The 26,209-nt window shown below is 35.7% G+C and overlaps 1 protein-coding gene across 1 annotated transcript in view; it reads left to right on the forward strand.

Moving 5' to 3' along the window:
* The window catches only part of LOC119769566 (heterochromatin protein 1-like), a 43,217-nt gene that overhangs the window by 335 nt on the left and 16,673 nt on the right, over positions 1–26,209 (forward strand). The window lies entirely within an intron of this gene.

Consider the following 26,209-nt stretch of genomic DNA (forward strand, 5'->3'; position numbering starts at 1 on the left):
CTGGATAAACCATTGGAGTTTTAGTGAGTGAGAGAGAATTTTAATAGCGTTATAATGAATGTTAATTTGCTTACCGTTCCGAATCGCTCTTTTCCCTATGGCCGAACTTGGGGGCCCAATCTATGAAACGCACGTGCGCGGAGCTTCTCGGGTAATGAAGAGATTACGAGCTTTGAGCCGATTGCGCGAGCTGTGTCACGGTGAGGTGAACTAATTGATGTCTCGGAGAGCAGTTTAGTTTTTTGCTGAGTTGCGACTATGTTTGCATGACTTAAATCCATTTGCCAGAGGAGAGAGAAAGTATAACAGAATGAGTAATTATGACATCATGACTAGGCAAGGATAAATCCATTATAAATGCTGGATGCTGTTGAACTCATAAAGTTGCAAGTATTTGTCGATGTAAATAAATTAGCCTTTTCAGGCTTCGTAGCCTGGCTATGAAAATAGGTTAAAAACAAGAAATGGAAACATGGTAACTTCAAAACCAATTCTATCCAAACTTTCACACTTTCTGGAGATTCACCTCTGACCAAATTCGAGGGGGAGAGAAAAAAAAAAGAAAAAAAAGGTTTTAAAATTGATATTCAATTCAATTCAATTCGGTTTTATTTGTGAATAATCCAAGTTACAATGAGTTCATTTAGGTATATAACAGAGTTTTGGTGTTCCTTTCAGCTGTGTTTTACATCGTAATTCAATCGAAAAATTATTACTTATAACTATGGAATTGACAAGAGTAAGAAAAAGTTTTCAAAAACTTACAGAAAGTGCAATGGGAAAAGGATAGATAAAGAGAAAGCTTAAAACTAGATCACAGACAAAAATAATCAATTATAGATGTGCTTGATCATCAGCTCCCCGAGGGCCAGAAATTGCTCCGCCTTGTTACGGCAGCTCCGAAACCGCGTCATCATCTCCCCCGCGAGAGCAAAGAACTCCGGCAGGATAAAGAGATCTTCCCCGGTGACTCCTTGCTGGGCCGCATCGCCGCTACCGGCAGCGACCACGCTGGCAAACGAACGCCCCCATCCAGGAGGGATCGCTGGGTTGTCCGCTGGAACCGTAGGCTGTCCAGCTGCAGGAACGGCTGCGCTCGTACTTCGCTGAGGAGGGTGGGCTTTCTTCTTCCTCTTTTCCTGCTCCTCGAGGTAGGCCATGCGCGCGACGCATCCGCGGTAATTGCCGGTATGGTTGCCGTCACAGTTCGCGCACTTTACGCGCGGCTTGGTTTGTTCTGCCTTGTCCCCCAAGTCCGCCTTTCGTGGCAGTGCGCACGCCTCGGAGAGGTGTGATTCACCGCACTTCACGCAGCGGGGCCGGAGGTTGCAGTTCCGCGAGCCGTGGCCGAATTTCTGGCAACGGTGGCATTGCGCTACGTCCGTCGGGTTTTGGAGTAAAACCGCCAGTTTACCCAAAACCGTCCAACGTCTTAGTCCGCCGCAGGTCTTGGATCTTGACGGTGCCGCGGTCGAAGTACAACAGGTACAGAGTGTGCACACCCGTGACCGTTGTCTTGCGCGAGAGCACTTTAATCTCCCGCGGTTTTATTCCGGCGTTCGAGAGGTGTCGCTTCAGGTCGGCGATCGGACGGTCTTGGTAACCCTGCAAGACGACCTTAACAGGGGGCTTCTCTGGGTCGTATGTGTAGAAGTTGAAGTTGCTACGCTTCATTTCTTCAAGCACCAGGTCGAAATCTTTTTTGCTCAGTGTAATCACTTGCACTGCCGACTTACCGATTTTCAGACAATATCCGAGGCCTTCCAGCAACTCGTCAACATCGTCCGCCAACGTGTCCAAAACAAAAATTGGAGGTGGTCTACGTTCCGCTGGAGAGTTGTTCTTTTTTGACGTCGACACTTTTTTCCGTGCACGACCATCATCGTCGTCGTCGTCGTCGGTAGTGCTGCTACCGTCGGTGTTGTTGTTGTTGTTTTCTTCATCGTCGCTCAGCATCTGGAACTCGTTCCTGATGGGGATGTTGGCGGATGTTGATGTGCCACTGGTCGTGGCACCGGAGGTACCGGAACGGGTTCGCACTGGTGATCTCGGAACATATCCGGGATGTAGTAACTTTTGTCGATGCCTTTTGCGCTCACTCTCCCTGCGCGATGGCGGTCGACACGGCGTTGGTTTGTTTACCTTTTTGCACACGGCCGGTAGACGAACTTCGCGGGTTTTCGAGGCCGCACTCGAACTGCCACGGCCACGGCCGGCCCTTGGCATGCTGCTGGAGCAAACTCGCGGCTAATCACGGTAAATTACGGCGAAAAATTTCGAAAAAACTATGGAGCACTGAGCACTTGACTGCTGCTTGCACTCGTGCGTACACGGAGGAGATCTAAAATTGATATACGAGCCAAATGAAAATGAATGAAAAAAGTGTCATTATACATCTGTCCAGTTGTTTTGCAATAGTAAGTTTCCAAAATATATAAGTATTGACGAAAATTTTATTTTTTGCGAAAAAAAAAGTTTTGCGGTACTGTGCATTGGAATTTCAGAAAAATTCAAAATATTTTAAATCCACCTCAAACATGCTAAATATGATTATCAATGCAAAAAAATGCATTTAAGATTGCTTTCAGTTGATTTAACTTCTATTTTCATTAATATTTTGAAGTTTTTTGATAACATTTTTTTTGCCCCGATATTTCGGGCAAATTTTGAAGGGTGGGTTAACGAAACCGCAAGGTTAAAGAGGGCTAAACATTCAATAACACGCCCTTTTAAAATGTTAGTCATGGCTAAAAAAGGATTTTTTTGCAGAGATCAGTTGATTCCACAAGTGTTTCATATTTTAACATTGTAAATCGGACGTTGATAAGTTGTTTGGGTGAGACGTAGAAAACATAAATTTTCCTGTTTTTAAACCTTTTCATGGCAATATCTCAGCAACTAAGGATAGTAACAACAAAGTTAAAAAAAGCAAAATATAGAGGAATTTCTCAGCTTTTCAAAAATATTTTTTTCAATGGTGGGCAAACATGTGCAATTATTTGAACAAATGAAAAAATGCGACAATTTAAAAAAGTCACCTAAAAATGGATTTAACATGAAATGACAAACTGCGACTATTTTGCAAAGGTTTGAGCGAATTATAAATTTTTGATCAATACTGATTTTTTCAAAAAATCGAAAAATTTGTCGCAAAAATTTTTCAACTTCATTTTTCGATGTAAAATCAAATTTGCAATCAAAAAGTACTCTAGTGAAATTTTGATTAAGTGCACCGTTTTCAAGTTAAATCCATTTTTAGGTGACTTTTTTGAAAATAGTCGAAGTTTTTCATTTTTTAAATTAGTGCACATGTTTGCCTACTTTTGAAAAAAAAAAATGAAAAGCTGAGAAAATTCTCTATATTTAACACTTTTGAACTTTGATGATACGGCCCTTAGTTGCTGAGATATTGCCATGCAAAGGTTTAAAACAGGAAAATTGATGTTTTCTAAGTACCACCCAAACAACCCACCATTTTCTAATGTCGATATCTCAGCAACTAATGGTCCGATTTTCAATATTAAAATATGAAACATTCGTGAAATTTTCCGATCTTTTCGAGTTTTTTTTTAAACCAAGACTAACATTTCAAAAGGGCCAAACATTCAATACTACGCCCTTTTAAAATGTTAGTCCTGGTTTAAAAAAATTTAAAATATAGTTTTCGAAAAGATCGGAAAATTTCACGAATGTTTCATATTTTAACGTTGAAAATCGGACCATTAGTTGCTGAGATATCGACATTAGAAAATGGTGCGTTGTTTGGGTGGGACTTAGAAAACATCAATTTTCCTGTTTTTAAACCTTTGCATGGCAATATCTCAGCAACGAAGGGTTGTATCAACAAAGTTTTAAAATGCAAAATATTTAAAATTTTCTCAGCCTTTCAAAATATTTTTTCAAAGGTGGGCAAACATGTGCACTTATTTGAAAAAATGAAAAACTGCAACTATTTTTTAAAAACGTCACCTAAAAATGGATTTAACTTGAAAACGGTGCATTTTATCAAAATTTTACTAAAGTACTTTTTGATTGCAAATTTGATTTTACATCGTAAAATGAAGTTGAAAAATTTTTGCGACCAATTTTTCGATTTTTCGAAAGAATCAGTATTGATTCAAAAATTCATAACTCGCTCAAAGATTTTTTGCACAACCTGGAAATTTTTGAAAAGTTGGCATTTGATATCCTCTAAAACATATATAAAAAAAATAAAAATAGTGTTTTTTTTGCAAATCAAGTTTTAGTGACAAAAGTTAAATAAAAAATCACCAAAAATTTTTGTACCGTTTATCATTTTTTTCAGTGTAGTCCATATCCATACCTACAACTTTGCCGAAAACACCAAATCGATCAAAAAATACCTTCAAAATACAGATTTTCGAATTTTCATACATCATTTTTGTATGGCCAGTTGCCAAACTTGTATGGAAAATTATATGGACAAACTAATGATGCAAAATGGCTTCTTTGGGCATACCGAAGGCACCAAAAAGTTTCAGCCGGAAAAAATACAAAAAATCGAATAACCGAAATCTGAGAGAACTGCTCAAATGTTAATGCATATTTATTTTCATTTTAAATATACTCACTGGGTGGTCACTTTTTCGTTTGACACAGTGTGTACCCCGTTGTTTGGTCAAAGTCAAGCTAAGAGGTGACGAACTGTCACTTTTTACACGGCGCTTACGCACACTATCAAAACAAACGTTTGGTAGTTTGTGTGAACTTCGTGTAAAAGAGGTGTCAAAACAACAGTTGGTTGGTGTTGGTGTCAAATCATCGGTGTCAAACCATCGGGGAAAACATGACATTTTTGAAAACATTGGCAAAGTCTGTTTTATTTGTGAAAACTTTCAACTCTAAAATTATCATATTTTTAAACATCGAAAATTGGCTGAAAATTTGATTTTTGGCTCATTTTTAGATCGAAGCCCACCTAGAGCCGGGGTTGGGTTGTGGAGGGTTATGTTGATCAGGAGTAATCGTCGACTCGTGTGTTTGAAAGCAGTTTTAAGAAAAAAATGCCTTATCTTAGAAAATATTTTATAACTTTTAGTGTAAAAGTAAAACAAAACATGTTTTTTCCTGTGTATCGTCAGCATGACCGACATTGGTCTGGGAGGTGAGTTTGGTGTCACAAATTTGCACAAATACAGTTACAGACCCTATTTGTCCAGTATTTATTTTTTAATCTCGTGGTTCCTGATCATAAATCAATTTTCACGAATCTCGTATCATACGACGAAGCCAAAATTCCGTGCCATTAAATAATTTTCTCCCCCGTTTATGGGTCACCGGGACAGACTGCAACAGTTGTCTCCGGACTCCGGTGGTTTTGTGACCAAAACAAAATTTCGCGCGCCCGGACAGGGTACGCTGTCGGCGCTCATTATCACTCATTTTTTCCTATCTTCATTCCGGTTTCATGCACGCGTCAGCGTGTCTCTCTTATTTTTTGCTGTCTTTTGATCTTTTTTCTGGGATTTCTTTTGAGGCCACAATTTTCGGTGACCATCTTTCTCGGACACGACAACAATAAACAAGATTTCGTGTGGCGATATGCCGGAAGCTGGCCGGAAACCTGAGCTATAATGGCCACTCTGGCGTTGGCTTCCCAAAAAAGCTGGAGAACCGACCACTCTTTGTCATAATTTGGGGAGGTGGAAAACGGAACCACCAGCCTGGTCTTTTGTTGTAAATGAATGGACTAGGCCAAGGCATTGTCACTACTTGACGATGGTAACAGAGAGTTATGTTGGGTACCCGGAACTTCGCTGTGTGCACTACATTGTACGAGTATACCGGACAATGGTCAAAAAGGACTGGTCATCGGCTGGTCGAACGAGTTCCAACTAAACCAAGCTATTCGTCCTGGTTGTGATGGGTTCGGTAGATTGGATCAAATTACTTGGTGCAAGAGAGAAAACTAATTAAATGAAGCTCAGTGACTTCCCCTGACTGGAGCTGGACCAAAGAGTTATGATTGTGTGAATGGTAACATTGTTATTCGTTCATTAGTGTAATTTTGTAGTACAAAAGCTAACAATCCGTTTTTCCACATCAGCAAACCTTTTTTGTAATGTTTTGGCACCAAAAGTTGCGTCTTTTAATTACGATAATCATATCTCGGAATCCTGTTAATGAACACTTTTAGTTTTTGAGTATGTTACGTAAAGTTTTCCGAGGAATCCGATAGAAATAGTTTCAGACATAGATTCTTTGGTCCAGACACGGTCAAAACGTCATTTTATGTTTTCATACGACTCTTGAAATATTTGGCTAGTTTTTCGGTCCTCAAATTATTTGTCCCTGAAAGGCCAACTAACACCCTTTCATTTGCATCTAAGACAGCTAACAATCTTCTCTCGCTTAACCTAACTTGTTTTCGAAAAGATCGGAAAATTTGACTAATGTTTCTTTTTTTTAACATTGAAAGTCGGGCCATTAGTTGCTCAGATATCGACATTAGAAAGTAGTGGGTTTTCCTGTTTTAAAATCATTGCATGGCAATTTCGTAGCAACTAAAAGTCATTTCAACAAAGTTAATAAAAAAAATAAAATATAGAGAACTTTCTCAGCTTTTCAAAATTTGTTTTTTTTTCAAAGATTAGCAAACATGGGCATTTATTTATAAAAAAAACGTTACTAATTCCACTTTAGGTGGTTGTTGCCTTCCTCGCATGCATAAAGTGAATACACTACACAGCCTCAAAAAAGTGTATAAATAACATTTATTTTATCAAAATATCTGTGATCCGGCCTCAAAAAAGTGTATTAAAACACTAAAGTACTTATAACCTATGATAGGGTTGTCAGTTCTTCAATCTTTTGGGCTCGTTGGAAATGTCTTTCGATTACCTATCCAACGATAGGTCGCATGATAGATCCGAACAACTTATTCATCCAAATATTTGAGATCCGGCATCAAAAAAGTGTATAAATAACACTAAAGTGCTCATAACTTTTGATAGGGTTATCAGATCTTCAAAGTGTTGGACGCGTTGGAAAGGTCTTTCAAATACCTTTCTAAAAATGTATAGCATGATGGGTAATAATATATTTTAAAGAATTATGATTATTGATAAAAATTAAATATTGTCACAAATAATTTCAAAACACATTTTCAAGATGCAAATATAATGTATGTTATGTAGAAATAATTGTAATGGGGTTTTGCTGGTTTAATCAAAATACTTTTCGATGACACCAAATGGGATATCGTCCCACTCTAATCTTAAGCAAATGTTGCTCAACCTATAAAGCGGCCGCCAACCCAACCTTGTCGGTGCCCTCTTCCTATCTCCAATCTACCAAACCTACCCACCTGTTTACTTCCCGCCAAAAACGCCACCACCGGAGTGCCATTTAGCGAAATAAAGAAAGTGAAATCGATTTGATCACCCTCATCGCCGTCCCGTCAATTTGTCGTAAAATTAGCATCACTGCGGCGCTGCATCGCGTTTGTTTGTTTTGGTAATCGACAAGCAAACACACGGGCAATTTCCGTAAGTCAATTTAGTGATATTGGCTGGGGTTCCGGACTTGGGGAATTTTACCGAAATTGATGGTCAAACGATTACAAAATTCGTCAGCGAAATGTCACAGGTCGATTGCAATAAATTGCTGTAGCTACGTCATTAATCAGCCTCTCTGCGTGACGCTAAAGTGAGACTTTCACGCTAATTGAGTCACCGACTGAACACTGGGGGCTATTGGACAACAACGAGACAAAAAATAAGAGCCCGTCGAATTAACCATGCGTTGAGTTTGGTTATGGTAATTATCTGACAGATTGTTGCCATTAGGCTCAGCCATGCCTGATAGCACGTGTGGCAACATAATTTGCAAGTTGTACGTAAAACAAACATATGAGTGAGGTTGTGGTCTGATAGTTGAGTGCACGGCCAAAGTTGTGTGGGACGTTCATCAGTATAGTTGTTCCTCACGAGTACTTGTTGTTACAAACCAAGAAGTTGTTTCATAGCGCTTAAAACTCCTGAACTAAATAATCCAATTAGAGGCAACATGTGAAACAAATATCAGTGGTATTTGAACGAACTTGTTAAAGAGATAAGTGAAGCATCTGTTTTTGACGCTTTGAAAGTAATGTTATAACGTTGACTTCTAAATCATTTAGAAGTGCAAATTTTAAGGTTAAAAAAAACACAAACAAACCTCTTAAAACTCAACCCCTCAAAGTGTTGGTTCTTGACGCTTTTCTTTCATCTGATAGCTCCATTTTCATCTCGCCAACAACGTGTCACGTGAGCGATACGTTATGCGATAAATGATCGATGGCGCCGCCGAGTGCTTGTACACCGCTAAGTACCTGACTCAGCATAAAACGGCAACCGCAGAAGCAGCATCATCAGCATATCGCACTTGCCCATTTTTCATCACGTTTCATCCTGAACAGTAAAAGTATCAGATAAATTTAAACTTTTCCATGCATTTAGTATGCTAATATAAGCCATTGAATGGTGCAATCGTTTGTTTTCCCATAGGGGGAGAGGGGGTAATATGCAACCCCTTAAGAGAAAACTGTGATTTCTCAACCATAACAGCATTACTGTGGATGAATTTTGTTCGATGTTCTAAAACAACTATTAATTTTCATCATCCATGTGAAAAAATTGTTCGAAAATATCAAATTTCTAAAAACATTTATAATTCATTTCAAAACACCATGCGGGGCAATATGCACTAGGATGGCTCGACATGATCGATTTTTCAGAACAAAGTTTTTTCGGTCCCTTTTGGGTCCCTGAACAACCCCCCAAAATTTGGGAGCGATTGGTTCAGCCCACACTTTGCGCAAAGCGATTCAATTTTGTATGGGATTTAGTATGGGAAAACCAACTTTTTTGTATTTTGATTTTTATAATTTTCAGGTTTCACTGAATTTTAAAACCAATACCGTAGGAGTGTAGCCCTAATTGTCCTCTAAAGCTTTTCCGAAGAAAGTATGGTCCTATCTCTCTTCTGAAAAAAGATATAGCGTTTTCAAAAGTTCGATTGGAAAATAAGTTAAGAAAATTATATTTTCTGACAACACTGGCAGTACATTTACGTAATATGAGTACGACATGTATTTCTAACTCTTTTCAAGTGCATCCTAGGTAAATGGTGTCTTCTGGAAAGTTGTTGTATATGAACAGGGCTATCTTTTAAAAATATAGACGTACAGGGTGACACCACTACAGGGTGTCAACTCAACCCTAACTCTTTCTGTTGCCCATTTAGAGGATTGGTGTATTCGGCAAAGTTGTTGAGAAAGTTATTTAACGTAACATTTTATCATTATGGGAACAGGGTGACACCACTACAGGGTGTCAACCCAATCCTAACTCTTTCTGTTGCCCATTTAGAGGATTGGTGTATTCGGCAAAGTTGTTGAGAAAGTTATTTAACGTAACTTTTTATCATTATGGGAACAGGGTGACACCACTACAGGGTGTCAACTCAATCCTAACTTTTCTGTTGGCTATTTGGAGCATTGATGTGTTCGGCAAAGTTGTAGAAAAACTTATTTTATGTTTCCTCCAACAATGAGTGACGCGATGACACCACAACAGAAGGGAGGAGGATACTCAACACAATAAATTCTCAAGATGGTCTTTTAAAATATTGATTTTTGCAGCAAAAGTGCATAGATATTAATTTTATTTTCTCCAAGCTACATAAATTTATTTCGATGCTTTAGCTTATCTCGTGTTCCGTCATAAGCCCAAGCTGAACCTCCTTCCATCAGCAATTTTCCCAGGTTTTGGATTCCCTGGGAAACGGGAAACATAAATTTAAATCCCGTCAATTCCCGGGATCCCAGGTATTTTTTTTAAATTGCCATAAAAACTATTTTTAGTACATATGTTTTTAAACCTTAAAATCATAGAATAAGTTTATTGTCATGAATTGGTGAGAATCTAGACTACAATCTTAAAGGGGAAAGCAGTTGGTATTTTTAATGTACTTTGTTATGCTTTAGATTTTCAATCAACTGCAATTCTTGTGTGTTTCATGTGTTTCAGATTAAATAAGTAAATAGAAGCTTATAGAAAAATGTATTTTATAAGATATGAGAAAAAGAAAAAAATGAAGCAATGAAAATTACATCCAGTCATTGTAACATTTTTGATAAGTTTAGAATTTTGGTTTTTTTAAAACTTATATTTTAATATTATCGTTTATCTTCATTTAAGTCCGCCTTTTGGTGCAAATCAGAACTTCAATATAAGTTGGAATAGTAGATTTTACAGCATTATTTGGTGTACTAGGTTTTTGTTTTGTTGTTATGTTAAATTTTAACCAAATCAATCAGAAATATCAAAACATTGTGCAAAAATGTGGATTCAACATTTTTCCCAAAACGATACATTTGTCCCAATTCACAGAAGATGATTGTACCGAAATATAAATGGTAAACTATGAAAATTTATTTTTAATTAAAATAACATTAATTAACGTAAATTATAACCTAATATTTAAACAATACATAAAATTACACAGATTTTTTTTTAAATTTGTACTCTAAAATTTAACAATTTTCCATAAAAAGTAAAAATCACACTGTCTCAATAACATTTTGAACGCTATAAAAAAATTAATCAATTACTCAGTATTCAACTGTTCCACTATTTTCATAACAAAATTTAAATTTCCTGACCAAAATATGTATTTTTTCAAGTTCTGGAAAACCGGAACATAATATAAAATTTCCCGGGATTCGGGAATTCTCAGTTTTTCAAAATTCCCGGTCATTCTGTCCCGGGAAATCTCAGGAAGGACGCACTAGCTGATTAATTCATAGTGAGGAACAGAGTTTACTGGTATTAAATGGATTAAGTAAGTCAACTAAGGAGAAAATTATCTGATAATTGAGCATAATTATTCCAAAATTTAGTGAAGTTTGATGAAACTTGTTTGAATGCCTTTGATTTAAAAGTAAGCCTAATCTCAAAGTGAAATTAGATCAAATGAAACAAAAATGATGCAAAGAAAGGTATAAATTTGTCAATTCAACAATAGACCGATTCTTAGCAAAGCTACACTAAAAAGTCACTTTATGAAATTTTCAATACAATATTTTAAATTAAAGATTTAATTATTATTATGATTGCTATGTTCTTCAAATACGTTTTCTTACCTCAAACGCCAAAAATATTGACCAAATAAGGACTGCAAGCCATTGAATGGGAGATGAGTTTTTTCATAAATCTGCTCCTTTCGTTGTCCCGTCGCGCTAAGAAATGGCTGGCAAAACTCAAATTTCAACTAATTCGTTCAGTTCATGGAGCATAAGATTCGTTTTTCAATTTTTGATAATGTGTAGAAGAGCAAAATAAAAATAATATATGCTGGCAAAACTGTAGCGATTATATTGGAGTGCCTTTTTAAAATTCCAGTTTTACGATATTGTCCCGTCACGCTACTTTTTTTATTCAGGGGTAATTCTCCGCCAACTCACACAGCAGTTGCCCCGACCCCTCTTCGATTTGCGTGAAACTTTGTCCTTAGGGGTAACTTTTGTCCCTGATCACGAATCCGAGGTCCGTTTTTTGATATCTCGTGACGAAGGGATGGTACGACCCCTTTCATTTTTGAACATTGTCTGCACTACAACTTTGTAGAACATTGTTACACTCTTAAAAATAACCCTGCAAAATTAGAAATAACACGAAATTTTAAAATGAAAAATTTTGTTCTAAATGAAAAATGACCCTTCGAAATGTACACTAAATTTCCCTTTAAATTTCATGTTCCAAAAATGTTTACAGTTGAATAACGGAAAATGGCAGAGTTTTTAAAACTTTTTTAATGTTTTTTCGATGAATAATACGGAGTTCTGAGTACGCTATCAAATTGGGCGTACAATTTTACATAAAAGTCTCTTTGACACCAAATTTCTATCCCATCACCGTTTCAGGCTGCAAATTATTGAAAAACACCACTTTTTAGCATGTTCGAAAATGGAAGGGGTCGTACCGTCCCTACGTCATGAGATATCGAAAAACGGACCTCGGATTCGTGATCAAGGACAAAATTTACCCCTTAGGACAAAGTTTCACACAAATCGAAGGGGGGTCGGGACAACTTTTCCCGATTTCGTGTGAGTTGGTAGAGAATTACCCTCAGGAAAAGCACAGGTACAATATTCTTCATTCTACATAAAATTAATTTGCAGGAAAATGAATTATCTTTCCAAATATGTAAAAACATTAGGGGGGTTTCTTCTTTTATTTTGCAACTACAGCCAATACGCTGAAACAAACTTTGTTTGCTTAGGCGCAAAAGTGCGGGGAACCCAGAAGACTTTAAAAAAAGAATGGAATATTTGGGATGTTTGGAAAGAGATATAATTTCACCCACACTAACCAAACAAGTAGTTTTAAAACAAGGAGATAAGTCATTGGCATCAATTCAAACATATTTTATATTTCTATTTTATTCATTATTGCAGAGTTGTTTAGCCGAAAAAATGTATGATTTGAAATGCACTTGAAACAAGTTGTATTTAAATGTTCCAAACTCAATGAATAACTCGTGAAGGTTTCTAGCAAATTTTTCATGAATATTTTAATTTTAATTTAGCTTTAAAAGTTTCTAGAACATTATGACATTTTTATTGGAAATTAAAAAATCAAAGTTTATCATTCATCTTCCCTTTAAAATTGCCTTCGAAACTCAGGAGCTTGATAATTTTTCAATTTTTTTTACACTTTACCATAATTTGGCATTCGTATCATATTTTTCAAAATGATTCCCAATTGTTGATGTTATTATAAGTTTCAACAGATTAAACACTGCAAAATCCTCTTTTATTCGATTACACATTTGAGCAAATTTTAAAACCTTTTGGAAATAGTGATTTTTTTTGCAGCCCACAACTTTTAAACTAAACAATTTGTTTTCCACAACAACATTTTTGGCATGCTAGAAAATATTTGAAAAAAAGGCTTGATATACTAAATTTAAAGATATTCCCCTAATGTTTGTTTTACCTTGGCAATGATCAATGGAGGATCAATGGAGGGCTAAAAACAAATTTAAAAATTCAAGCCAAACTTAAAAAAAAATGCAATTTGTTATAACTTTTTTTTTTGCTTAAGGCTCTGAAAGGCATCATTCGACCGATCGACCGTTTGGAGGCCATGTTTGTTTTGGAAAAACTTTCAAATCTTGATTCAGAATGTTTCAATCAAAAAATGGTTTACTTGTGTTTTTTGTAGTAGCAATTTACATAAAGTGAAAAATAAAGTTTTTTTTTTCATTTCAATTTACTATTTCTGGACCCTGAATTCAGAATCATCATTGACAGTCATTGCTCCAAAAGTAAAAGACACCATCTACCACCTTAATATGGCTAGAACTATGGGACAATTTTGAGTAATTTTATCAAGGACATTATTCTGGTCATACAATAAATTGCAAACGGATTATTTAATTATTGATATCCCGCCCAAGGTAACCAATAAATTGTTCGAAAATTTTCTAATTGCGTGTAGCGAAATATTTTATTTTTTTTTAAAATTGCTGAACCTTTACTTAAGGGTACTTTCAAACTTAAGTAAAGTTATTGAAGTCTTTTTTCAAGATCACTATTTTGACTATTTTAAGTATTGTTATATTTTTGTCCTCTGTTATTGGATTTTCTTGAAATAATTTTAGATAACAGAATGAGCTATTTTTCAAACAAATTTATGTTATTAAATTATTGTCGAAAAGTATTGTTGCGTACATTATTCCCGACTGTATTGAACTTTCAAGAATCATTGCCAACATTGAGCCAAAATTATCAGTTTTATTGATTAAACATCTTTTTTATAAAATCATTTCAATTATGGTTCCCTCGATTTGCATAGAGGAGTACCTATCAAAAGATCTAATTTAATTCACATTTTTTCCTTTCGATAATATTCAATTAATTATTTGATAATAATTTAAGTAATTCCGAGCACATTTAACTGATTAACATAAAATTCACCCATTAAAATTTTAGAGGTTGTTGAGGTACTCTATTTGAAATTAAAATTCTTTAGGGATAGGATTATTTAACTTAAAATACAGGTTTGAATGAATTCAAAACAGCTACATTTTACAAATGTGTAAACAAATAAGGAAAGAAATATGTTTGAAAAAAAAAAAACAAATAAATCGTTTAGAATTCTAATAACAATGTTTTGTCCATTGTACAATAAAGAAATGTGTCATTAGAAAAAAAATATTGAAACTCTGATAGCAATGTTTGCCAAGTAAAAAGCACACTTGGAACTGGGATTTTTAACTGGCAAAACAACGTCATACATAACATAAAAAAATAAAACCAATTGCCTTAATTTTCACTCAAGATCAACTTATGTTCGATTCCAACACTTGAATTCAACAAATACGTCTGATTTGTTATGCTTATGATAGATTGGAGATTAGAAGTGATGTTGATTACAGACACAAGTATTTTTAAAACATATATCTGAAAAGTGTCTGAAGTCATTGAAGATTAGATCATAAGCTCGACCCAGTTATGAAATAACAGGCGGTTGTCGTGTGATCCTCTTAACCGAATGTCATGAAATAAGCTTCTTTGCACTTTTGCTGCAAAAATCAATATTTTAAAAGACCATCTTGAGAATTTATTGTGTTGAGTATCCTCCCCTCCCTTCTGTTGTGGTGTCATCGCGTCACTCATTGTTGGAGGAAACATAAAATAAGTTTTTCTACAACTTTGCCGAACACATCAATGCTCCAAATAGCCAACAGAAAAAGTTAGGATTGAGTTGACACCCTGTAGTGGTGTCACCCTGTTCCCATAATGATAAAAAGTTACGTTAAATAACTTTCTCAACAACTTTGCCGAATACACCAATCCTCTAAATGGGCAACAGAAAGAGTTAGGATTGGGTTGACACCCTGTAGTGGTGTCACCCTGTTCCCATAATGATAAAATGTTACGTTAAATAACTTTCTCAACAACTTTGCCGAATACACCAATCCTCTAAATGGGCAACAGAAAGAGTTAGGGTTGAGTTGACACCCTGTAGTGGTGTCACCCTGTACGTCTATATTTTTAAAAGATAGCCCTGTTCATATACAACAACTTTCCAGAAGACACCATTTACCTAGGATGCACTTGAAAAGAGTTAGAAATACATGTCGTACTCATACAGTATGTAAAAAAAGTATTTACACCCCTTGGGCACTATGCACATTTTGTGATGAAACATGTAAAAAATTTAAAGTTTGACAGGAACCTAGTACTACGTTTTGTTCAGAAACTCATGCCAAACATTTTGCTACAAAAAACTCATGAAAAGATGATTTCAATAAAAAGTTATATAACAAATACTATTACGAAAATAAAAAAGGTGCAAAAAAAGTTTGTACACCTTTCGAAAAATTACCATAAATAATGTTATTTGTTGACAAATCACCATAAATCCAGTCTCCCAACTCCAAATAGGCATCCTTGACTGATTAAAAAAAGAATTTGGATTGAATATAAAGTTTACTAACTACTTAGTATAAAAGTTTATATAACTCTGGAAATTCTATATAAAACTTATCTAAACTTAATTTTGCAAACTTTTAATTCAACTAAATGTCAATATTAGGGTGGTCCAAATCCGGACTTTTTTGGGGCTACCCCCTGAAATCAAAGATTGACCCATCACTAGGCTAAATTCCAAATTTGAGCTCATTCTGACCACGGGAACCCCTCCCTCCAATCGCTTAAAGTTTGTATGGGAAAAATCGTCAAAATGTATGGAGAAAAGCAACTGTTTTACTTTTTTACCTGTGGAAGGCGCCATAATTATCCGATTCTTACCATTTCTCAAATGTAGAACCTTCATTAAATTTAGAACAACTTTCCCGAAGACACCATATTTTTAGGTTTTTTTCTCGCGAAGTTATTAGCGCCCAAAACTGACCTTTTTTGCGCGGCCAGCTGTAAGGGGTTACCTAACAACGATGTTTATTTCCAACTCGTACACGCACGTGCTCTCTCTCAGGTTCAAACTCTATCACGAGTTTGCTTGCCTGCCTGCCTGCTTACCAACAAGCGCGCGCTGTTTCTCTGCTTGGACTTTTCTCGTCGTCGTTTTCGTTTGCTATCCGCTGCGCTGCGTTTCTGGCATGTTTATTATAATTTTCAACTAAAATAGCAGGATTGTTTTGAAATATATTTAGCATATAAATTCTTAAATTATGACAAAAATTAAAAAAAACTGCACTGAAAAAAATAGTTTAAAGAAAAGACAGCTTAGGCTCGATTAAAAATTACAGCAAATGTCATGAGAACAGGGTTTGTTTGTTTTCCAAGCATTACACGCAGTTTTTCATATATGCTAAAGAAACATGATAATGATTCAATTATTTAAAAAAATCTTCAGGTAATATAAATGTTGTTCCTTTAGGTAGTTTGCTTTAACAAAAATATACTTAGTACAAATCAAGGCAATTTTACAATTATTGCTGCAAATTTTCATTCATACTCTCTTAAATTATTTTTTATTCTTTCTGGAAATTTCTTTCTGTGTTCCTAGACCACCTGCAACAAATATTGCAACTGTTTATCATTTTTTGTCAGTTTACCTGTAAATTTTTCGATTCAGGAAACAACTCTTTCTGCACAATCGTTAACTACCTTCAGATCTTGCAGTTGCGGCCTTCCTTTAAGATACTCATTTGGATTCAGTTAAAAAAAACTAAAGAAAATTCCTTCCTTTTTTATCTAAAAAACTGCATGGTATTTTTTGTATTAAAAGCAGATAAATTAAAATCCAAAACGTTTGCAATTAGGTTTGGATCAGAACAGATGACGATTCATGGATGAACTAATTCATCAAATTTGTATTCTCTCTCACACGCTCTTATAATATGATATATTTTGTTGATCACATATTACATTAAATTTTATTTATCAAAACAAACCTGGTATTTTAGTTCAACATTATAATGAACATGTCAAGAACGCAGCACAACGGATAGCAAACGAAAACGACGACGACGACAAAAGTCCAAGCAGAGAAACAGCGCGCGCTCGTTGGTAGGGCGGGCAGGCAGGCAGGCAGGCAAGCAAACTCGTGAGAGAGTTTGAACCTGAGAGAGAGCACGTGCGTGTACGAATTGGAAATAAGCATCGTTGTTAGGTAACCCCTTACAGCTGGCCGCGCAAAAAGGGTCAGTTTTGGGCGCTAATAACTTCGCGAGAAAAAAACCTAAAAATATGGTGTCTTCGGGAAAGTTGTTCTAAATTTAATGAAGGTTCTACATTTGAGAAATGGTAAGAATCGGATAATTATGGCGCCTTCCACAGGTAAAAAAGTAAAACAGTTGCTTTTCTCCATACATTTTGACGATTTTTCCCATACAAACTTTAAGCGATTGGAGGGAGGGGTTCCCGTGGTCAGAATGAGCTCAAATTTGGAATTTAGCCTAGTGATGGGTCAATCTTTGATTTCAGGGGGTAGCCCCAAAAAAGTCCGGATTTGGACCACCCTAGTCAATATATTACCATATAATTGCTAAATAAACATTTTGGAGTGGGTATAATACCGTTTTGGGGGTATTTGTATCGATAGAATAGATTTTTCGTTGGAATTTCGTACCAACCCGGAATTACGTCGTAGGAAAATCCGCCGGCATCCGAACCGGTCCACGATTCACAAGTTAACCTATGTGAAATCGGAAAGGGCATAAAATTTCCGATCTTTTGATACCCAAACATCTACGTTTTCTTTCAAACCTACGTTTTTAAATACCTGGGCAAAAGTAAGTTTGATCCACGAGAACAAAAATTACGAAATTCCATACATTTTTGGCAGGTTGCTCAAACGAAACCATAACAACGTTTTTGCTTAGGTATTTAAAAACGTAGGTTTTAAAGAAAACCTAGATGTTTGGGTATCAAAAGATCGGAAATTTTATGCCCTTCCGATTCCACATAGGTTAACTTGTGAATCGTGGACCGGTTCGATGCCGGCGGATTTTCCTGCGACGTAATTCCGGGTTGGTACGAAATTCCAACGAAAATCTATTCTATCGATACAAATACCCCAAAACGGTGTTATACCCACTCCAAAATGTTTATTTAGCAATTATATGGTAATATATTGACATTTAGTTGAATTAAAAGTTTGCAAAATTAAGTTTAGATAAGTTTTATATAGAATTTCCAGAGTTATATAAACTTTTATACTAAGTAGTTAGTAAACTTTATATTCAATCCAAATTATTTTTTAATCAGTCAAGGATGCCTATTTGGAGTTGAGAGACTGGATTTATGGTGATTTGTCAACAAATAACATTATTTATGTTAATTTTTGAAAGGTGTACATACTTTTTTGCGCCTTTTTATTTTCGTAATAGTATTTGTTATATAACTTTTTATAGAAATCATCTTTTCATGAGCTTTTTGTAGCAAAATGTTTGGCATGAGTTTTTGAACAAAACGTAGTACTAGGTTCCTGTCAAACTTTAATTTTTTTACATGTTTCATCACAAAATGTGCATAGTGCCCAAAGGGTGTAAATACTTTTTTTACATACTGTATTACGTAAATGTACTGCCAGTGTTGTCAGAAAATATAATTTTCTTAACTTATTTTCCAATCGAACTTTTGAAAACGCTATATCTTTTTTCAGAAGAGAGATAGGACCATACTTTCTTCGGGAAAGTTTTAGAGGACAATTAGGGCTACACTCCTACGGTATTGGTTTTAAAATTCAGTGAAACCTGAAAATTATAAAAATCAAAATACAAAAAAGTTGGTTTTCCCATACTAAATCCCATACAAAATTGAATCGCTTTGCGCAAAGTGTGGGCTGAACCAATCGCTCCCAAATTTTGGGGGTTGTTCAGGGACCCAAAGGGACCAAAAACTTTGTTCTGGGTTGATTTGATCAATTTAAAAATTTTCCATATAACGACGAGCCAGTCATATTATGCACTACAACCACAGACAACAGACGTTTTGGCTCGATCACCACCTTGAGTAAAAGCTTGCAACGGTTTTATTAAGAATGGCAAGCCGTTTGTGGCGCTGCCGTCGCATCTCTCCCGCGCTGCTCTCAAGTTTAAACAACAACATTGAAAAGCACGTGGTTGGGCGCATTGTCATTCTCATCAAAATGTTCATGTCTCTTCTTCGTCGAGAAAATTGATGTGTAGACTAAAACTAGTTTTGAAATGTCGAAGGTAATTATTTTGATAATCGCTTCAGATAACTTTAAGTTAAATTCAGAGCAAAAAAGTCAATTTATAAAAAAAACTTAGCATCATAAAAATCATGTTGGTGAGAATCAGAATACGGCTCCTGCAAAGGCTGCGGTGCACTGCAGTCTACATTCAGGCTTATTCTTGCAAGTGGCAATAGACTACGAGATGGCGTTAGTTTATCCACAGACAAACAGACATGAAAGTCGAGGTCACTAACTTGTCCCAAAAATGTAACGGTCATTTTTTAAAAATCATACAGCATGGTTTATGCTTTCCGGATTCACCGCCAGAGGCGCCTTTGTGCTCAGCGCTTGTTTTTCAAATGACAGATTTGAGCTATCTTTCTGTTTTGTTTTGGTTGCAGCAGGGTTGCAGAAAACACGCGCAGCATTTTTTCGAAAATCTTCGGATCAAATTCGTTTTTCATGGGGCTTCGCGTCGAATCGATTATTTCTTCTGCTGAATTAACAGAACCGCGAGGTGATAACGCACGGCCGCTTTCAGAGCAAGTCTCCCCCTTCCTCTAGCTGCACAGCCTCGTTCATATACGTTAACGCGGTGGAAGATTCCACGGTGCGTAGAGTGACCAACGCCTTGCTCAGGCGCCCCACGGAGTATTGTAGCTCCTAGGTTAGCTAGGCAATCTAAAATAGATAGGTGGGGTTTTCCATCACCAACCAACCCTAAGTCATCGTATTTTATCTAGGAACAGTAGACGGAAGAAACAAACTGACCCTGGAGCCACGATTCTCTACGGGCGTCTGAATGGGTTGATTCCGTCGAAACGGAACGTCTATTTTCTTAAACTCAAAATACCATCCAACCTTCTGACATCCTAGAACCGGCGGCAGTGCCGAGTGCTTCGCCCACTTATTTCAATTTCATCCTGAGCACTGCGGTGAGGGAGGGTCGTCATCGCTGTTGTCTCCACAATGGAGCATATTTCGTTGAGCAAAAGACCGCTCTCAACCATCCCCAAAAGAAGGAATCCCCAACATTGCAGCCGCTTTGAGCGACCGAGAAACGGCAGGAGGATATTCCGGCGAAATGCTCACATTGTTTATCTTAGCCGGCAACGGCTCAGTTTCAATGTTTTGTTTTGGTTTGCCTTTTGGTGCTATTCTGCATAGGTTGACATACACACATACGCATGCCCTACTGTCATTCAGGAAGAGGAAATTCTCGGAATCGTCGACAGGTGTCGTTAGTGATCCAGCAAAATTCAAATTCAAATTGGTCCCACTTTTTGAATAAAAATTTGTTCTAAGTTTCATGTCTGTTTGTCTGTGGTTTATCATCCGCCATGTTTTTACACACGATATTTAAATTATTTTGTTCTAGCTGCTACGTCTGTTGTCTGTGCTACAACAACGGGGTAAAATTCACTGATTGAAAGCAGTTTTCACTAGTCACCACTAGATAATACCGCTGTTTTTACAAAGGAGCTCACAGCGGTGCATTTTGCCCCGACCACGCTTTTGTAGAAAATTTAATAATAATGCATTTTTGATGATTTTGGACTCATCTATCTATAGAATAATGGATATTATGGCAAAAACTATATGTTTCAACACTTACAATATCAGTAAATGCTTTTTATATTGACTAAAAATCATAATGAAAGTTCAATGAACATTATAACAAAACACAACATTTAAAAGTTTTGCAAATTACTAAAGCTTTTTTTATACTACGATGCTCCAATTAAACCAGCATGCTTCTGCAATGTTTAGCTTCCAATTTCTATGATTTTTTTCCCGGTAAATTCTTCCCAATACCGAGAAAAGCAGGGGTGCATGTTGCCCCGGGGGTGCATATTAACCCCTCCCCCTCTACAAGTCTTCAAAAAATATTGCAGGGGGTTCCTTTCATTTCCGCAAAGTTTTGAAATTCATAGATTGAACTCATATCACATAATCTGTATGAATGTCATCATTCTCGTAAAAATCTATCTATCTAGATGTGGGCAAAACCGCTCTTTTTTAGGAGCCGCTCATTTTCGTTCGCTCATTAAAAAGAGCAGCTCTTTTGAACGGCTCTTTCGCTCTTTTTCAAAATATGGATGAAAAGGATATTTTGAAAATATATTATTTTTAAAGCTATTTCACATTGGAATTATATAAATTATTTGAAAAAAAAAAAACTAAAAACGAAAAGAATCCCTTCAAAACCATAGGTCTTGGCGGTCTCTATGTCAACATTTCTACTTGAACCTAAAGGTTTGAATGATTGAATGGCATCCAAACACAAATCGAGGAGACTTTTTTTTTAAATTACGTTTATTTCTGCCAAAATTGAACTAATGCTGATATTTTATTTATAGAAAACATTCTGTTAACTCTAATCTACATTCTGATTTGATCGACAAAGTATGTAAACGTTGAAGTTCATTCGAGTAAAAGGATTTGTTTTTTTTTTCAAAATCTCTCAGCTATTAGGTAGATTTTTGATTATAATAAAAGCAATTTGAAATACTAAAATTTGTATTCGAGTTATACTTTAATGTACGATCAGTACAAAGAAAAAATACTTCATTTTGTTCAAAAAATCATTTAATTTGGAATTAAAAAAAAGGTAGGAAACTGAAAATATGAACTTGAAAACTATGAGGTGGTTTAAAACCAAGACTAACATTTCAAAAGGGCTAAACATTCAATATTACGCTTTTTAAAAATGTTAGTCCTGGTTTAAAAATTTTGAAAATATTTTTAATCGAAAAGATCCGAAAATTTCACGAATGTTTCATATTTTTACATTGAAAATCGGACCATTGGTTGCTGTGATATCGACATTAGAAAATGGTGTGTTGTTTGGGTGAGACTTAACAAACATCAATTTTCCTGTTTTTAAACCTTTGCATGGCAATTTCTCAGCAACTTAGGGTCGTATCAACAAAGTTCAAGAAATCAAAATATAGAGAATTTTTTCAGCTTTTCAAAAATATTGTTTTCAAAAGTGGCCAAACACGTGCAATAATTTAAAAAAATGAAAAACTGCGACTATTTTCAAAAAAATCACTTGAATATGGATTTAACTTGATAACGGTGCACTTTATCAAAATTTCACTGAAGAGCAATTCTCTACCAAAACCGGAAATGGATTTTATTTGTATTTTTTGATTTGGCTCAAACTTTGTGGGGGCCTTCCCTATACCCAAATATGCTATTTTGTGTCATTGGTTCACCCATACAAGTCTCCATACAATTTTGGCAGCTGTCCATACAAAAATGGTATGTAAATATTCAAACAGCTGTAACTTTTGAGTGAATTTTTTGATCAATTTGGTGTCTTCGGCAAAGTTGTAGGTATTGTTGGGGACTTTTGAGAAAAAAATAGGTACACGGAAAAAATAATTTGAGGATTTTTTTATCAACTTTTTTTTTTACTAAAACTCAATTTCCCAAAATACGTATTTTTTGATTTTCGAGATTTTTTGATATGTTTTAGGGGACAAAAATCCGCAACTTTTGAGCCATAGAGAAACATGGTCAAAAAATCTGCCGCCGAGTTATGAATTTTTGAAAAAATAGTGATTTTTGGAAAAAATCGACGTTTCATGCAAAAACAAGTTTGACATTATTTTTTAATGCAAAATTGAATTTGCAATCGAAAAGAACTTTACAGATTTTTTGATTAAGGGCTCCGTTTTCTAGATATAGCCACCGAAAGTTTGATTTCAGCGAAATATTTGCAGTTTTTCAATTTTTAAAAATAGTGACCATGAGTGACCATTTCTAAAAATATTTTTTTTGAAAAGTTCAGAAAATTTGCTATAAAATTGTCTAAGAGACATTGAAGATTGGACCTCTGGTTGCTGAGATACAGCGGCTTGAAGAAAAAGAAACACGAAAATTGAAGTTTTGTAAGTCTCACCCAAACAGCCCACCATTTTCTAATGACGATATCTCAGCAATTAATGGTCCGATTTTCAATGTTAATACATGAAACAATCGTGAAATTTTCCGATCTCTTCGAAAAAAATATTTTGAAAATTTCAAGACTAACATTTTAAATGGGCCGAACATTGAATATTACGCCCATTTAAAATGCTAGTCTTGATTTAAAAATTTGCATAATATTTTTTTCGAAAAGATCGGAAAATTTCACGAATGTTTCATGTATTAACATTGAAAATCGGACCATTAGTTGTTGAGATATCGTCATTTGAAAATGGTGGGCTGTTTGGGTGAGACTTAGAAAACTTCAATTTTCGTGTTTCTTTTCCTTTAAGCCGCTGTATCTCAGCAACCAAAGGTCCAATCTTCAATGTCTCTTAGACAATTTTATAGCAAATTTTCTGAACTTTTCAAAAAAAAATATTTTTAGAAATGGTCACTCATGGTCACTATTTTTAAAAATTGAAAAACTGCAAATATTTCGCTAAAATCAAACTTTCGGTGGCTATATCTAGAAAACGGAGCCCTTAATCAAAAAATCTGTAAAGTTCTTTTCGATTGCAAATTCAATTTTGCATTAAAAAATAATGTCAAACTTGCTTTTGCATGAAACTTCGATTTTTTCCAAAATCACTATTTTTCAAAAATTCATAACTCGGCGGCAGATTTTTTGACCATGTTTCTCTATGGCTCAAAAGTTGCGGATTTTAGTCCCCTAAAACATATCAAAAAATCTCGAAAATCAAAAAATACGTATTTTGGGAAATTGAGTTTTAGTGAAAAAAAAGTTGATAAAAAAATCAGCAATTTTTTTTCCGTGTCCCTATTTTTTTCTCAATTGTGCTCAACAATACCTACAACTTTGCCGAAGACACCAAATTGATCAGAAAATTCACTCAAAAGTTACAGCTGTTTGAATATTTACATACCATTTTTGTATGGACAGCTGCCAAAATTGTATGGAGACTTGTATGGGTGAACCAATGACACAAAATAGCATATTTGGTCATAGGGAAGGCCCCCACAAAGTTTGAGTCAATTCAAAAAATACAAAAAATAAAAATGGTCCTAATCAGCCGATTTCGTAGAGAGTTGCTCTGAAGTACTTTTTGATTGCAAATTTGATTTTACATCGAAAAATGTAGTTGAAAAGTTTTTACGACCTATTTTTCGTTTTTTTTTTAAATAGTATTGATTCGAAAATTCATAACTCGCTCAAAGATTTATTGCACAACCTGGAAATTTGATGTCCTCTAAAACATATATAAACAAAATTTAATATAGTTTTGTTTTGCAAATCAATTTTTAGTGACAAAAAGTTAAATAAAAAATCACCAAATCCGTATCCATATCTACAACTTTGCCGAAGACAGCAAATCGATCAAAAAATTCCTTCAAAAGATACAGATTTTTGAATTTTCATACATCATTTTTGTGTGGCCAGCTGCCAAATTTGTATGGAAAATTATATGGGCAAACTAACGATGCAAAATGGCTTCTTTGGGCATACCGAAGGCACCAAAAAAGTGTCAGTCGGATTAAAAAATACAAATAAAATCGAATGACCGAAATCTGAGAGAACTGCTCACTTCTAATTTGTTGATCTTTACAGCTGTGCAGTTGTAGTAGTGAGGAACAGTGGGGTGCATTCGAAAATCATGTTACGCATTCTGTCTTTTCAGCACTCAGGTTTAAACGAACTGGTGATGAAACATGTCGTTGAAAAAGTTTACACAAAGTTTCAGCCTGATAAAATATCAATAGATACATGCTTAAACAAAATATTTATTCCATGACAATTTTCAACTTTAACTTTTTTTTTACTGTACAGCCAAACCGAGCAAGGTCTTCAAGGCGAAAGAAAGTATCACCGCTGGAAACCGCCACATCTGATGGAGATGAATGCCGACGAGGGTCGTCAAAAAATGTGCACTTTTTACGCACGTTTGCGCTCCGTATCAAAGTGAAAAGCACAAATCAAAACCAAAACAGATTTTTCGTGCGTAGTTGTACACGGAGGGAATTCCGTAGCATGCTGTGATTATAGTAGAGATGTGCTGAAATCAGATTGCAACCAGACCTTTTTGTCATATTTACGCTCTAGATGAAAGAAATGTACTCCAATATTCAGCAAAACATCAATCTCAAAGAGATCCGCCGAATTTGTGAGTGTGTCGAACCACTAATTAGCAGCTTCGCGAGAGGTGGTCATTATGGCTGGGGCTTTCCTTACCACAAACAATGCTTTGTGGACGTCCTGAGGATCAAAAATTGGGGGCCTCCAACAATCACAGTAATGATGATGATGATGAAAGAAAACAACACGAGCAGAGGCAACTACATCAGCCAAAAAAAAAAAAAAAGACGTAACTTTCCTTCTCGTGCTGTGTTGGAGTGTGAACTTGAGTTTTTCGATATTCGAGGTCTTTCATGGCCAGGGTCGCTGGCCACGGCGCGAGGAAACGCCGGACACGGAGTGTTGTTTTTTTCGCGTTTTGGCCAATGTTTCACGAGCCTTATCGAATTAATCAGCATCAGCACAAAGCACACTTCAACACACAACACAAAGAGGAGGGGACTTGGAGTTGTGACGAAGCGTTGTTGTAGGCGGGAAATCGATTTTCCGTTGAAAAGGTATGTCATTATAGCACATCAACGTGCGCGATTTGGCCAGATAAGAAAGTCACTTTAGGTTGGGGGAAAAAATGTCACCCGATTAATGGCGGATCGCGCCAAGTGTTGAGTTAGTCTTAATGGCTGTTATTGATTGTGGTCACGATTAAGGTAATCGTTGGTTTGCGATGCATATCAGGTTTCCGATCATAATGGTTATAAGTGCCAAGCTATTGTCTTATTGCTATTTTTTGTTTATTATTTTTATTCTAATTGTTCTGATAGATCTGTTTGTTCTGTTTAAGTCTGTTATGCCAAAAAGTTTGTTAAGGTCCCTTTCGACACACTCTAAGTGCCAAAACAGACTTAAATTTATAGTTTTCAGCTGCTTTACGTAGTGAAACCAATCCCAAAAGCAAGCTTGCCTACATTTACGAAATACCAACACCATTCCAACAAACTTTTTCGATAGGTTTGTTTGTTTC

This window comes from Culex quinquefasciatus, chromosome 1, assembly GCF_015732765.1.
Source record: "Culex quinquefasciatus strain JHB chromosome 1, VPISU_Cqui_1.0_pri_paternal, whole genome shotgun sequence".
NCBI classification, from domain to species: Eukaryota; Metazoa; Arthropoda; class Insecta; order Diptera; family Culicidae; genus Culex; species Culex quinquefasciatus.